The 16,765-nt window shown below is 43.1% G+C and overlaps 1 long non-coding RNA gene and 1 pseudogene across 1 annotated transcript; both read left to right on the top strand.

The window, feature by feature from the left end:
• Positions 1-9,502: 9,502 nt before the first annotated feature.
• LOC119279613 lies at positions 9,503-16,049 on the top strand (annotated as a pseudogene).
• LOC119276815 lies at positions 12,089-13,115 on the top strand. The gene is made up of 3 exons (XR_005136825.1): positions 12,089-12,438; positions 12,514-12,610; positions 12,690-13,115. It is a non-coding gene; the product is annotated as an uncharacterized LOC119276815 (long non-coding RNA).
• Positions 16,050-16,765: the final 716 nt, after the last annotated feature.

Here is a 16,765-nt window from a genome sequence, read left to right on the forward strand (position 1 = left end):
AGAAGTAGTTTCATCATAAGTATCATGCATAGCAGAAGTGGCATCATCAATAACATGTGACATATCAGAATTCATAGCAGTAGCAGGTTTAGGTGTCGCAAGCTTACTTATAACAGAAGGAGAATCTAGTGCAGAGCTAGATGGAAGTTCCTTACCTCCCCTCGTAGTTGAGGGCAAAATAATAGTTCGATCGTCTTTCAAGTTCTTCATAGTGTCCAGCAGATATAAATCCCAAGTGACTCAAAGAATAGAGCTATGCTCCCTGACAATGGCGCCAGAAAAAGGTCTTGATAACCCACAAGTATAGGGGACCGCAACAGTTTTCGAGGGTAAAGTATTCAACCCAAATTTATTGATTCGACACAAGGGGATCCAAAGAATATTCTCAAGTATTAGCAGCTGAGTTGTCAATTCAACCACACCTGGAAACTTAGTATCTGCAGCAAAGTGTTTAGTAGCAAAGTAATATGATAGTGGTGGTAACGGTAACAAAAGTAAAGACAACAAAAGTAATGTTTTTGGTATTTTGTAGTGATTGTAACAGTAGCAACGGAAAAGTAAATAAGCGAGAACCAGTATATGGAAAACTCGTAGGCACCGGATTAGTGATGGATAATTATGCCGGATGCGGTTCGTCATGTAACAGTCATAACATAGTGTGACACAAAACTAGCTCCAGTTCATCAATGTAATGTAGGCATGTATTCCGTATATAGTCATACGTGCTTATGGAAAAGAACTTGCATGACATCTTTTGTCCTACCCTCCCATGGCAGTGGGGTCCTATTGGAAACTAAGGGATATTAAGGCCTCCTTTTAATAGAGAACCGGAACAAAGCATTAGCACATAGTGAATACATGAACTCCTCAAACTATGGTCATCACCGGGAGTGGTCCCAATTATTGTCACTTCGGGGTTGCCGGATCATAACACATAGTAGGTGACTATGGACTTGCAAGATAGGATCAAGAACACACATATATTCATGAAAACATAATAGGTTCAGATCTGAAATCATGGCACTCGGGCCCTAGTGACAAGCATTAAGCATAGCAAAGTCATAGCAACATCAATCTCAGAACATAATGGATACTAGGGATCAAACCCTAATAAAACTAACTCGATTACATGATAAATCTCATCCAACCCATCACCGTCCAGCAAGCCTACGATGGAATTACTCACGCACGGCGGTGAGCATCATGAAATTGGTGATGGAGGATGGTTGATGATGACGACGGCGACGAATCCCCCTCTCCGGAGCCTCGAACGGACTCCAGATCAGCCCTCCCGAGAGAGATTAGGGCTTGGCGGCGGCTCCGTATCGTAAAACGCGATGATTTCTTCTCCCTGATTTTTTCTCCCCGAAAGCCAATATATAGAGTTGGAGTTGCAGTCCGAGGGCCACCAAGGGGCCCATAAGGTAGGGGCGCGCGCCCAGGGGGGGTGGCGCCCCCCACCCTTGTGGACATGGTATGGGCCCCCTGGTCTTCATCTTTGGCGAGGATTTTTTATTGTTTTTTCTAAGGTGTTCCGTGGAGTTTCAGGTCATTCTGAGAACTTTTATTTTCTGCACATAAAACAACACCATGGCAATTCTGCAGAAAATAGCGCCAGTCCGAGTTAGTTCCATTCAAATCATACAAGTTAGAGTCCAAAACAAGGGCAAAAGTGTTTGGAAAAGTAGATACGACGAAGACATATCAGGGGAGGAGTCCTTGTCTTGATCACCAAGTCTTGTGGAATCTTCCTTGTATGCGACAACTGTCCGAACTGGCCCATGAGTATACGGCCATGGGGGTCCTCGGCCCAATCCAACTGATCGGGAGACGACGTGGTGAGTACCCCCTGGTCTAGGACACCGTTAGTAGCCCCCTGAGCCGATATTCAAGTTGGGGATGCTCCTCGATTCTTCCGAATTGTTTTTCATCCTCGGTCGTCGGTCTTGAAAACTGGTTCAACAAATCTCCTTATCTTCGATCTCGAGGATCGCCAAAGTGCATCCGAAGAGTTTACACATCGGGTATCCGAGGAGCCCCTTTAAGTTTACGGCCTTTATCAATGCCTCGTTATTTTTATGCCACACCTCGGGTTTGAAGTTGTTCCCGGGAGGCAGTGTCCTCTTGCGTCCGAGCTCCAACGCCGGACTGCATTTGAGGTATCTTTTGCAGTCGAGCACCAATGCCGGACTGCATTCGAGGTATCTTTTGCAGCCGAGCACCAACGTCGGACTGCTTCCGAGCTCCAACGTTGGAATGTATCTGAGCTCCAACGTCGGACTATGTCCAAGCTCCAACCTCGGAATGTATCCGAGCTCCAACGCTGGATTATATTCGAGGTATCATAGATCACCTTGGTTCAAAAAGGTTTGAAGGAGTTTTAGCCGAGCTTAATGTCGGAAATGTCCGCTATGGAGCCAGCCACTGGCGCCCGTGCTTTATGCCGGGCTACTTTCGAGGTGGTGCACCACCTTGGCCATGGGCTGATTTTTATGAATTCAATTCCAAATTGTGCAATGTAATCTCTAACGAGATGTATGGCCAGTAGTCCTCAAGCTGCGTGTTGGCCTAATATCCAGGATGCACCTGAAGGAAAGAATCAGACCGCTGACCGTAGTAGCCCCGAGACTCAGGTCGATTCGTAAAATCAGCCTAAGGATCAATTCCCAGCTCGGCATCATACCTAGGAATAAAAATGTGGTGTGCAAAGTCCTCGAGACTCAGGTTGGGTGCGGCCGACCAACCTGAGGATAATAATCTCCTCGAAAACTATATTGCACTTTAAATTTTCTGCATTGGATTGTCAATGCAGTAGCCCCCGAGACACTGGTCGGGTGGCAACACCCGATCAGGGGATCGATGTGCCCTTTTAATATTTTTAAATAATAAGCCCAAAGCCTAGTAGCCCCTGAGCCTTAATGCGGGCACGGGAGGCCGAATTAAGGATCAATATCCATAGTAAAATTATAAATTATGTGTAATGACTCTATGTATCCAAGTACTTTACATCATTAATGCTCAGATCCACATTGTACAAAACTTGGTTGACCGACCATCGGCTTCAACCTCCTCGGCAAGCAGCCGAGGAGTGTTTGTCCTACTTTATAAAGCCTTTATGAGGGCAAAGATTTACGACAAACAAGGCAATCTGGCCATACGGTTTTATAAACAAAGGTACGCAGAGAGACATGTTATATTATTGTTTAACATAAGAAACATCGTCCAAAGAAAATAGTCCCGCTATCGGTTCCTTTCTTTGGGTTGCCATGCTAAGCATGATCATGAAACCTCGGCTCTGATCAATGTGGGAGGAAAATACTGAGGATTTAGTTCGGGGAAAGCTTCCAAACTCTGTGGTCTAAATGAACCCAAATTTTCACTTCCGTTGCGACCGTTTATAATCTGAAAGTGGCCCATCGTCGGCTTCTACCCCCTTGTAGATGCTACGCAGGGTGTTTCCGAAATAACAAAACAACCCTTAGCCGACGTCTCGGTGCCCGAAGGCGGTTGAGTTGGCGGAAACGAGGCAATCAGATATGCGGGCTTTATAACTTTCACTTAGTCATAGGAGCTTAAAGTTGGGAGGCCAGCAAGTAGCCCCCCGCTTAGTGTGCAGCGATAGCCAAGGTCAAGACGTAAACACTTCGGCCAATGTTATGAATGGCCCATCATTTAATATAGTCGTCAGACCGCTGACCAGTTTACGCTTATTCTGACAGTCAGTTTTCGGCTTTCTCCACTGCGGTGCTTAACCATGCAAGATGGAAGCACAATCGCAGTGGTTCTCCCTTTGCACACCTAGGCGAACAAAGCGGAACATAGGAGGCAAGCACAGGAGCCAGGCAACCCAACTATTGACCGAAGACACAATTCAAAACTGATGCATATGTAGCAATATCCGAGAATTTTTTGCCGAATCTCTAAAGGTGTCCGGCGTTGCACTGCGAGACTTATGCGAAAAACACACAAATAGTCTAAAAGTGCCAAAAGCTTGGAAAACCAAAAAACGCCAGTAAAAACATGACGTCCAAACAAGATCACGTGTTCGGCGCCAATCCGAAAATTGGAACAAAATTGTGCTTCTGTCGACCAAGAAGAAAACACATTTACAGCTCATATATGAATTTTAAGAGCCCCCAAGTGACTTTGGCAAAAGAAGTTTATGTATAATGATTGTATGTACCGAAGTACTTATATCATATCTGTGTTCACCCGAACTTTATACGCGTCTTAATCGACCGTCGGCTTCTCCCTCTTTGATCAAGGACCAAAAAGTCTTATGTACTCCCCCTGTCGAGAATATCGACGGGGTTTCTGATAACCAGGCAATTAGGCCATAAGGCTGTAACAGACAAAGCGCGCTCAGGGAACTTATGCTATATTACCGACGAAGTGTAATAAGCATATTCGAAGAAAATATTACCCCCACCGATACCTTTCTTCGGTTGCTCATTATTACTATGAGAGTTGTGCAATAGATTTTTTGTACCCATGAGTTCCGTTGTGTGCCGACCATTATTGAAAATAGTAAGAGCGTTAGCTTTCGGCTTCACCCAGTCTGAGGTCCGGCTCGGATGACCCGATCATGACAATGGTAGAGGTGCTCCTTTTACTCCCTAGCCGAACAATCGGGAACGTAGGGGTAAACATAGGAGCAAGGCAACCCAGCTTGCAAATCGCTTAGGTCAATATGGTGCATATTGTGGCGTAATACACGAACAAGGAATGAAGCCTTACAAGTATAATCATATGCAAGAGGAAAAGGTCCATCAAGGAAGCCCCCAAATAAACGGGGTATTTGAATATGTGCGTCACAAACAAAGTTTTGACAAGGAACTTTGTCACAAACAACTTTGTGCCAAAAAGTATAATGCTTGGTTGAACCGAACAAAATTTAAAACTGAAAGTTTTTGAGCATGAAAGAAACTTAGCTGGTTAATGTGTTCGGTGTTGATGACGCGATTCGGGCTTGTGGCGAGACAAAGAGGCCCATTGAACCGACAAGGTTCGCAGTCCTCGGCATGGCCGAGGTCCCAGCCCCCAGGCCCGAGGTGTCCGAGCAAGGAGTTCAGCATTCCCGAGTAGTGACCACGTAATGCGGTCAAAATCGATTACCTGTACAGATAAAACAGTGTGGTCCAGGAAATAATAATAATATATATAATCCTTGAATAATTGCTTTATACGAGAATAATTTATTTAAAGAGATGTGGCCTGGCGCCGAAGCCAATGTCGATGTAGGGCGTCGGCATGACGCAGTGAAGGCGTGACAAAGCCTGAATTTGCAGGGTGGTCTGAGTTTCGGATGCGGCGTTCGCCGACCTATGTACAGAAACTGACTGAACCACCACGCGACCGTTTTTAACGTGGCCGCCATTTGATAGACCTGGTTTATTTGTTGTAGTAGTCTGAAGAAAAGCGACTCCCAAAGCTGGGAATTGATCCGCACACCCATTGCCTGATGGGAGATAAAGCGACGGCATGGCGATGCTGGCAAAGGTTGGCTTGCCGAGGCAAAGCCCCCGGTCCAGCTAACATGACGAAGCTGGTCGGCTGGTGACGCCGAAGTCACCGGAGTATGTTGATGAAGAAATAGCCAAGTCCCCGGTCTAGCCGAGGTGTCGGAGTAGGCCGGTGAGGAGTTGTTGCAACTGCCATGTCAGCCGAGGTGTTGAAGTAGTTCAGTGTGACGGACATTGGCTCGAAGAGGCAACAGTGCGGCCATGCCGACCCAGGTCGTAACTTGTGACGTGGTCAATGCTGGCTTGATGAAGTGACCGTGCGGCGATGCCGGTGTGCCCGCTCCATATGTAATCCGTGTAGCGGCGATGTTGGTGACAATTTATCCTTCGCGATGCTGAACTATTGTTCAGCTGTCCGAGATGATGATCCGAAGAAGTTGAGCTCGGCTCAACAAAACGACGACGTGTCTAGCGCAGGTCGGCCACCGTGGAGTGATGTTGTCGAGCCGGTTTGACACCGGCGCAATGGTGAAGATTGTATTGTAAAAATACTTTTAATATTAATCAGATGTGTTTGAGAATAAAACACAATACCCCATACAAAAACTTCCTTCAAAAAGGATGTCCGAAATTCCATACATAAAGAAGATGAACTCGGGTCGGATTCGTTCTCGCGCAGAAAACAGATCCGAAAAGTGATGCACTAATCGGAAGGTTCTTGGAGTTTGGACGGTCGGATCGAGCTGAATTTTTGATAGGTGGTAGGTATAGGAATTCCGCAGCCGATTAATGGTTGGCTCTTCCAAAGGACGTCCGAGCTAGATGCTGGACACCACGCTCCAAACTCGTCCGGATACTCGTCCAGATTCAACAGGGCTCTGGTATATTGGAGGTTGCCGGAGATTCCTCCATCGGAACTCGATGTAATTTTGCAGGGTTGTTGTAGACTTAATTCCACATAATTCCACTGAAGCAATCGTTTAAGCGACACTCAAGGAGGCGGTGGCGGCGGATACGAGTTCGTTGTCCAGAAAAACAGCACGGTCGCCCGAGGGCAATGTTGACGTTGAGCCCCCGAGCTCCATGGATGATTCCTCCATGATCTTGATGGAGATCGGAGTTGGTGTTGATGAAGGCCCTCATCCGATCATGACGATCGGAGGTAGGGCGTAGTCATCGGTCAAGCCAAGGTGACTAGTCAAGCCAGTGACGAAGAAGTCGACGTCGCAGTTGATCTGCAGTCGAGCCATTGATCCTTTTGCCGATCACACAGCGGAACTCTCAATGAAAGCACCAATGTCGGTGTCAAAACGGGCAGATCTCGGGTAGGGGTCCCAAGCTGTGCGTCTTAGGATCGATGGTAACATGAACACGGGATTTTACCCAGCTTCGGGCTCTCTTGATGAGATAATACCCTACATGCTGCTTGATTAACTTTAATGAATATAGGGGTTACAAGAGTTGATCTACCCCGATATCATATGTTGTGGTCTAAACCCTAGATGTATGATGAGTAATGTCATAATGATCTATCGACTAGCTTGGCCTCGGTTTATATAATGTACCAGAGGCCTAGTATAACAAGAGTCCTAGCCGAATACGCCGGTGGGAGAGGAGTCCTTGTCTTGATCACCAAGTCTTGTGGAATCTTCCTTGTATGCGGCAGCTATCCGAACTGGCCCATGAGTATACAGCCATGGGGGTCCTCGGCCCAATCCAACTGATCGGAAGACGACGTGGTGAGTACCCCCTGGTCCAGGACACCATCAGCCGCCGCCACCATCTTGGTGATCAAGATGATCCAGGGTTATCACCCTCCTCCTTTGGGCGTCCTCCTATTGCTGGATCATTCTACTGTCAGGCCCACAACCAAGCTCCATGATGGTGAGCCACCCCCGGTGTATGACACCATCAGCAGAGTCAAATGAGGAGTGGATTCATGAAGAGATTGATGCCAAAGCAAATAGGACTTCACATATGGTATCATCGCCCTAGCCTCAGCTTACCGCTGAAGAGGTTGGTTGCTACTTGTAAGTTGTGTTGCGATTTCCCCTAAAGAGGAAGGGTCGAGCAGTGAAGTATAGATAAGTATTTCCGTCGGTGAGAACCAAGGTTATCTAACCAATAGGAGAACCACACAAATTCTCATCTTCAGCACCTACACACACAAAAAAAATACTTGGACCCAACACGGGCAAGAGGGTTGTCAATCCCCTTGAACTCGCTACTTGCAAGGATTAATTCTGATAGTGATAGATAGATAAAAAGAAAAGTAAAACAAAAAGTATAAAATTGCAGCAAGGCATTTTTGGTTTTCGTAATATGATAAAAGTAGACCCCGGGGCCAATGTTTTCAATAGAGGCTTGTCTCTCGAAACGATAGCATATGATGGGTAAGCAAATTATTATTGGTCAATTGATAGGAAAACGCATAGTTATAACGTTATTCATGGCAATGATCACACATAGGCATCACGTCTGTGACAAGTAGACCGACTCCTACCTTCATCTACTACTATTACTCCACCAATCGGCTGCTATCCAGCATGCATCTATGATATTAAGTTCATAACAAATAGACACTACAACACGTATGTCATTAGGAGGCTTTTTTGCCAGCGTTTTTGCTAAACGCCTCAAAATCATGGTATTTACGACACTTCTGAAAAGTGCCTCGAAGCTCACAACCTTGAAGGGCAGTTTTAGAAAATGCGTTCTAAACAGGGGAAAACAAGGCGTTCTAGAAAAGTGCCCGCGTAGCTCAGTTTTAGAATGGCAGTTATCATTCTGTCTATGGAAACAACCCTCCCCACTGCGTTTCAAGGTAAAAAATAGAGGTCCTCCAAAATAGAGGAACACCACAACCATCGCAGCTTCTCCGCGCTGGGCGCCTTGTCGTCTTTGCCACCGGTGCTTGCTCTGCCACCGGCGCCTGCTCCGCCATCAGCGCACCATGCCAGAGCCTCTGCAGCCACCGCGACCTGCACCGCCATCCCCACTCTGCGCCTTCCCTCTCTCGTCCCCAATCTCGGGGTGGGATTCATAGTACATGGTGAAGAAGAAGGGGAGATCCAGGCTCGGAGAGGAGGAGGAAGATCAAGTGGTCCAGGCCACGAACTCATCAGCGGTGATCCCCCCGCCCCCAACCCATGCCAAAGAAGCCCATGTCAGGTTGCTGTTGATCCGACGCTCTGCTGCACACAAGGTGTTCGAGGTAATCCCTCTTCAATCTTGTAGTTCATTTTTCTTCCAGTTTTTGTTGGTGCTAGACTTATGGATGAAGAATCATTATGCTATGACATCTAGGATCAACTTGTACTGTGTGTCATGTTCTTTTTGTAATTATACTAGGAGTGTGGCAAATTGTCCAGTTGAAGTTGGAGCTTGTTTGGTGTTGCCTTGTGTGAATGGTGGCCTTCTGTTCATGTTAGAAATCTGCACACGAGGAGAAAGCTATATAGATAGACTGATAATCAAACTGTAGGTGCATTTGGCATTTCTATATAGAACATCCCTACATGTTATCTAGTGTACTGTGTTAGAGCATCTCCAACAGCTTGTGTATACCATCGTCTAAAGGAGATATGGACAATGAAGGCCCAAAAATGCGTCCCAGCAGCTCGTCCACCGTGTCGTCTATCCATTCACATTGTCTAGAATTACCTCCACATCGTCCAGACTTGGACGTTGTCGAGGCGTCGTCCAAAGCTGGAGGTACGCTGAGATGTGATGTGACTCTTGTGTGTTTATATGGACGCGACACCAACCAAAGAGGAAATTGCCAGTACTTGTTTATCTGCATATGCTATCTTTCTATGCTGCTTCTTGTTTATCTGTTGTTGCTAATTTATTAAGTGTTGCTGCTGTACTTATTTAGTTAGATTGATTTTGATAGAGTGCTCCTACAACCACCTCATTTTTTGCTATTGTATGATACCTGTGTTGATTATTTGTGTTTGCGGATGAAATGTAATCGTTAGGTTTAACCAATGTAACTATAAATCGTTTGAATTGTTACTGAAATGGTAGTTATAAGATAATATTAAAATATAAGAGAGAGAATATAGACGTTTTGTATATAGACATTCTGCTCCGAAACTGGACGTGTATACGAAGGAACCTCTATAGACCATTATCTATATGAATATATAGACATCCAAATATACACATGCTGTTGGAGATGCTCTTACTTCTAATCTTGTTGCATCAAGTTTCAGTTAAACTGTTTTCTTGCTACACGTGAGGTCTTCTATATAGAACATCCCTTTGATTCCGCTAATAGTAAACTGATATTGCTTTTAGAAATTTCTCTTTGATGCATTCAAATATTTATTGTAGAATTTTATGTGGTCTCTGCTTTAATGTGTCGTAGAACTTGGTTTTGTACAGTTGAGAATGGATAAGAGTTGGATGCGAGCAGCAAGGTCTTCCGCCGAGTTTTCTGAAGGAACTAGCAACTTCATAAAATTTGCTTTTCGTACGCCAGCAAAAAATAATAGGATTCTCTGCCCTTGCAAGATATGTGTAAACTCTCGTTGGTTAGGTGAACTTAGAGTCTATGATCATTTGATTTATGATGGATTCATGGCTGGATATACCACATGGGTTCATCATGGAGAAAGTATGCGGCCCTGCGAAACAACTTCAGGTCCTAGTTCACAGTTTGAAGAATAGGCTGATAGTGATGAGATGGATGAGATGCTACTGGAAGGATTTGGGATGTACGATACTCATAATTTAGGAGAGGAGCGAGAGTCTGAAGATGACTGGGACGATGATGCTGAAGCATACTATAGATTACTTAATGATGGACGCCAAGAGTTGTACCCAGGTTGCAAAAGATTCTCGAAGCTGCAATTTTTGGTGAGGTTGCTTCACATCAAGAATATGAGGGGAATGAGCAATGTCTTCTTTGATGAGGTATTGATGCTAATTAAGGAGGCACTTCCAGAAGGTGAGGTCTTGCCCAAAAAAATTTATGGGGCCAAAAAGTTTGTGAGAGCCATTGGTATTGGATATGATAGTATAGATGCATGCAAGAACGATTGCATTCTATTTAGGAAGGAACATGCTGATGCCATATCATGTCCAGTGTGTGGCACAAGTAGATGGAAGAGCGTAAATACTGGAGTTAATGGAAGGCGTGTCCACAAGGTGCTTCAAAAGGTGGTTCGTCATTTCACGCTAAAGAAGGGACTCCAAAGGTTGTTCGCTTCTACAAAGACGACATCAGATATGAGGTGGCACAGCAAAGGCCGCACAAAGGATGGCTTGATATGACACCCAGCCAATTCACCTGCATGGAAACACTTTGATGCTATTCACAAAGAGTTCAGTCAGAAGTTTGCAACATTAGATGTGGATTGGGAGCTGATGGTTTCAGTCCTTTTGGAAATATGAATCTCTCATATAGCATATGGCCTATCATCTTGATCGCCTACAACCTTCCTCCATGGATTTGTATGAAGCAATCAAACTTTATCCTCTTTGTCATCATTCCTAGTAAAAAATCTCCAGGGAAAGACATGGATGTTTACATGCAGCTGACCATAGATGATCTTTTGGAGCTTTGAAATGATGGAGTCTGGACTTATGATGCCTCTCGATCTAAGAAGTTTCTCTTACATGCCGCACTACTATGGACAATAAGGGATTGGCCTAGGCGTGGATTTTTGTCTGGATAAAATATAGCAGTTTGCTCCCATTGTCTATCAGAGACACACTCTCTTTGGTTAAAGAATGGACACAAGAAATGCTATATGGGACATCGCAGATTCTTGGAACCTAATCACGAGTTTTGATTCGATGCTGAGTCATTTGATGGTTTTGAGGAACATCGAGAGCCTCATGTTCCCCTTCATCACATGACATTTCAATATTGACAAATGACATGAAAACTACATATGGGAAACTGCAGCAGAAGAGCAGTAGGAAGCGACACCGTAATGAGGTAGATGAGAATGATACAAACGTGCAGCAAGACACTTCAATATTCAGAAAGAGAAGTTGCTTCTTTCATCTGACATACTGGGAAACACTTAAATTACGTCATAGTCTGGATCCTATGCACATAGAGAAGAATATGTTTGACAATAATTCCCATACCCTTCTGAATGTTAGCAAAAGATCAAAGGATAATCTAAATGCATGTCTTGACCTACAACAATTGAATATACGCCAAGACCAACATCCATATTTAACAGGGAGTAAACAATACCTACCTCCAGCATTATACTACTTGGATTCACACGGTGCTAACATGTTTTGCCAGGTTCTAAAGGATGCTAGGTTTCCTGAGGGCTATGCATCTAACTTGCACAACAAAGTGGATATAGTGAGAAATAGATTAAATGGACTAAAGAGCCATGACTGTCATATTATAATGCGTGATCTGTTGCCCTTAGCCATTAGGAGAACTTTGCCTAAAGATGTTTGTATTCCGTTGATGCGTTTGTGTAACTACTTCAAGCAATTATACTCTAAGGTTATCACTGTGAGTGAGATACAAAAGTTGGAGGATGAGATTCCTGAAATCATGTGCCAATTGGAGAAAGTATTTCCTCCTGCCTTTTTTTGACATCATGGAACACTTGACCATTCATCTTGCAACTGAAGTACAAACTACCGGACCGGTGCATTACCGAAGCATGTGGGCTGTTGAGAGGTTTTTGGGCAAGTTGAAGAGTATGATCCATACGCTAAGTCACCCAGAGGGATCAATAGCAGAGGGATATGTTTTGGATGATACTCTTACATTTTGCTCACGATATTTGCATGGTTGTCCAACCATATTCACTCAAACAGGACGACATAATGATTTTATTGGCCCCAATGACTCGACAAACCATCAACCATACTTGAGAATAGTCGGTCGTCCTTTATCTGGTCATTGTGTTGAAGAACTAGACTACACGTCATGGGTCCAAGCTCAAAGATATGTGTTGGTCAATAATCCCCACATTGCTCCATATGTCTAGTAAGTTTCTCATCACTTGTTCCACACTCTCCATACTCTCTGAACTAGCAGTAACCCTCTCTCATATTCATGTAGACAACATCACGATATTCTATCAGCGGGTCAACGCAAAAGAATACGTGATGTAGAATGCTCCCATCAAAATAGTTTCCACACTTGGTTTGCTGACCGTGTAAGTGTCTATGATCTCACGCTAAAATTCTTAAAGCGCTTCATGTGGAGATATTGCATTGACTATGTTATGTCTCTAGGTTCAGTCATTGATTTCCAATAATGTTAAGATCCATGAAGAAGTTAAAGTCTTAGCACAAAAGCCATATGGGATGGTGAGAAAGTACAATGCTTACTCTATAAATGGATGCACTTTCCACACAAGGGGATATGGTGATGGAAAAGAAGCGCAATGTGATGGAGTATCTATGATTGCTAAGACATCTAGTTTCTCAAGTGCTAAAGATAAGAATCCAGCTTTAGGAGATGTTGCTTACTATGGACAAATCACTGAAATAGTTGAGCTGAATTATTCAAACAAAGGCAACGTGGTTTTATTCAAGTGCTATTGGGTTGATAGTGTTCGCCCTGATGCTGGGGTTCGAAAGGACCCATATGGAGTAACTGAGGTGACTTTTAACCACTTGCTAAGCAGCAGTAGTGATATATTTGATGAGCCATTTATCCTTGCAACTCAAGCCACCCAAGTCTATTATGTACAAGATTCTATAGAGAAGGATTGGTATGCCGTGGTTCATCCACCTACAAGAGACTTCTTTGATATGGATGCTAGAAGTGATGGGAATGATGAATATTAGGCTAGGATCAGGTGAGAGTTATTGTTTGTTTTTCACTAAATGTCGATTGGGGAGTTGCCATCGTTGTTGTTTTTATCTTATTTTTGATACTGTCTTTTCTAACTGAGTTTTGAATTGTACATGCCAGGAAATATGATGACTTCGGGATCAAGATCTGATGCATTCAATCAGACCCATGTGTCTGACCATGAACGAAGGTTGAATGAGCTGAATTATAGAGAGTCAGAGAACTTAATCTGCCACAAATGGAATGCATTGATGTTATCAAACAAATTAAAACAGAAGCTTCAAACAGGGATAAATTAAAACACTTCACTATGGTAAGCTCTTAAAGTACTTGGTGAGCTCTTGTTTTTATTACTTCTGATGGTCTTGAGGAGCTCAACATGGATAACTTTGAACACTTGTTTTTATTACTCATCTTGTTTTCTTGTATTGATTTTGAAGAATTCCACAACTGAAGAAGATGTTGACTTAAGGATCCATGAGGGAAGTGGTGATGAAACTGAATCAGAAGATGGAGAAGATGACGATGAACATGGTGATGAAACTGAATCAGAAGATGAAGAAGGTGAGTCTGAACAAGAAGATGAACATGAACAAGAAGAAGAAGTTCGACAAGAACAGGAGCAAACACATGGTTAGTTTTGAGGGCATAAAAGAATTTACACGTGCTTGTTTTGCATGGCCATGATGGTAGTTGATATCTATTCATATCCCAGAAGTTGCTGAGAAGATTAGAAGAGGACCTACTCACATGAGGCGCTTCTAGAAAGAACATGATGTTGATAACAAGATCAATTTGAAGTTCAACAGATTTGGTCAGCCATGTGGTTTGAAGACATGCAAGCTGACAAATTTTATTGGAACACTTGTGAAAGGAAAAGAAATGTCCTTAGCTGCTCAAAACTGGAGCAAAGTACCAAAGTTAGAGAAAGAGAAGTTGTGGGATTCTATCCAGGTATGTCAATGCAATCTAACATATATATTTGCATCTTCAATAAACAAGTCATTTTCTTCTTCAACGAACAAGTTCTACATGTTGTCACAACTGTATTTTATAATAGGCATTTCTCAACATTGACGAGTCATACAAAAGATGGGTGTTGAGATCAGCAAGTAAAAAATGGAAAGACTTCAAGGTTGTTTTAAAGAGGAAATACTACAAAGCTGATTTGTCACGAGCATGGAATATTCTTAATGGTTGTGATAATAGAATCCCAATTGGACAGTGGGAGTGGCTAGTAAAACACTGGAGAACAGAGAAAGCTAATGTGAGTACTCAATGTTGTAGTTTTGTATCCTATGCTAAATATGTATTGCACATATAAGCTTCTTATGAGTTTCTTCACCATATTTGTGTGTCCAGGAAAAATCTGAAAGAAACAAGGCTACTCGGGCATCGCAACTCGAGGGATGCAATGGGACCCACACCGCTAGGTCACGAAGTTTTGCAGTTGTCCTTGATCAAATGGTAATTTGTTGTTAAGTAGTGTATTATTAACTCGTGTAACTAGTGTATCAACATTTCATCTCTGCTTCAGGAGATGGTAGAGGGTAGGGAAATTGTGCGTGCCGAGCTTTACGTGGTTACATATACGAAAAAAAATGATATCCAGTCAACCAACAAAGTGGAGTAAAAATGGTATGTAGTTCACTTGATAGTGCTCTGTTCCATTATACTCCTAGTTAGCTTTCATTTCATACTGCTTTTTTTAGTGCTTCATAAAATTCATGCTTGCAAGCCTACTGTTATATGAACCTTTCAGGATGACATTAAAAAAGGATTCAAGCAGATCCTTATTTAATTGGTGAGGAGGCCCATGATGGTGATCTTTATTCATCAATTTTCCCAAAAGAAAAGAAAGGAAGGCTAAGTGGCCTTGGTCTGTTAGTAGGTGGAGTTTCTTCGGAGCGCCTTGCTCAAGTTGAAGCTGAACTACATGCTGCTAAATAAGAGAACATGGAGCTTCGACATGTGGTGCATACTCTGGTGGCAAATCAAACTCCAATAATGGCCAAGAGTGAGAGAATGGAAGAACAGTACAATGAGCTAAAGAGATTGATCATAGCTTCTAGGGGGTCTGTTGAAATGGGAAGAATTCCAGAAAAGGAGCTTCCAAATAAAGATCCTTCTAAGGTGATTCTTGTTTTCATCTCTTAAATTCAGTCACATTATTTGAGCATTTACTATTAGCTAAATATGAGTCTCCACATACTAGGACTTGGAAACCATGAATGACAAAGAACAAGCAACTTCAATTTCATATACTACCAAGGCATCTGAGGCAATGGCTGCTCCAAGGCATCCAGATAAGGTGAAGGCATCCCAACTGGAATCAAAGAAAACAGAATCAGCACTACCAAGTCTTGCGCCTGTGCCAAAACCAAAGAAGACAAAGACAACTAAACATAAGAAACCAGGAATATTTCAAACACCGCTCCAAAAGGGGCCAAAGGTGATTTTTCTAGATGTGTCTCAACTTATTAACCAACTAGCGAATTAAAAGGGTTACTTAGTACCATTGCAACTTACATGATGGATTAGAAGATACCATAAAGTGTGGCATGGAAGTTAGTTTGACGTCGCCAAATAGTGCAAGTGTGGTGGTAATGGGAACCATTCAGAAAACTAGTAGAAAAGCTAAAGCTATTGATGGCCAACCACTAGCTGATTGTGTTGAAGTTCTTGTCAACATCGTGCTCAAAGAAACAACTGAGCTGCCTCGTGCACAAGGGATAATAAACAAGCTAGGAAATGCCCAGGCTAGGTGTATTCCATGGCCATGCAAAAGTGTATGATACATGTGAAGGAAATATGGCCTAGAGCCAATAATAAAGTTATTATTTATTTCCTTATATCATGATAAATGTTTATTACTCATGCTAGAATTGTATTAGCCGGAACTTAGTACATGTTTGAATACATAGACAAAACAGACTGTCCCTAGTATTCCTCTACTTGACTAGCTCGTTAATCAAAGATGGTTATGTTTACTGACCATAGACATGTGTTGTCATTTGATAAACGGGATCACATCATTAGGAGAATGATGTGATGGACAAGACCCATCCTTTAGCTTAGCATTATGATCATTACAGTTTCATTGCTACTGCTTTCTTCATGACTTATACACGTTCCTCAGACTATGAGATTATGCAACTCCCGAATACCGAAGGAACACCTTGTGTGTTATCAAACGTCACAACATAACTGGGTGATTATAAAGATGCTCTACAGGTGTCTCCGAAGGTGTTTGTTGGGTTGGCATAGATCGAGATTAGGATTTGTCACTCCGTGTATTGGAGAGGTATCTTTGGGCCCTCTCGGTAATGCTCATCACTATAAGCCTTGCAAGAAATGTGATTAATGAGTTAGTTGCGGGATGAAGCATTACAAAATGAGTAAAGAGACTTGCTCGTAATGAGATTGAACTAGGTATGATGATACCAACGATCGAATCTCAGGCAAGTAATATACCGATAAGAAAGGGAACAACGTATGTTGTGTTGGTGAA

The sequence above is a fragment of the Triticum dicoccoides genome, chromosome 3B (assembly GCF_002162155.2).
Source record: "Triticum dicoccoides isolate Atlit2015 ecotype Zavitan chromosome 3B, WEW_v2.0, whole genome shotgun sequence".
Lineage (NCBI taxonomy): Eukaryota > Viridiplantae > Streptophyta > Magnoliopsida > Poales > Poaceae > Triticum > Triticum dicoccoides.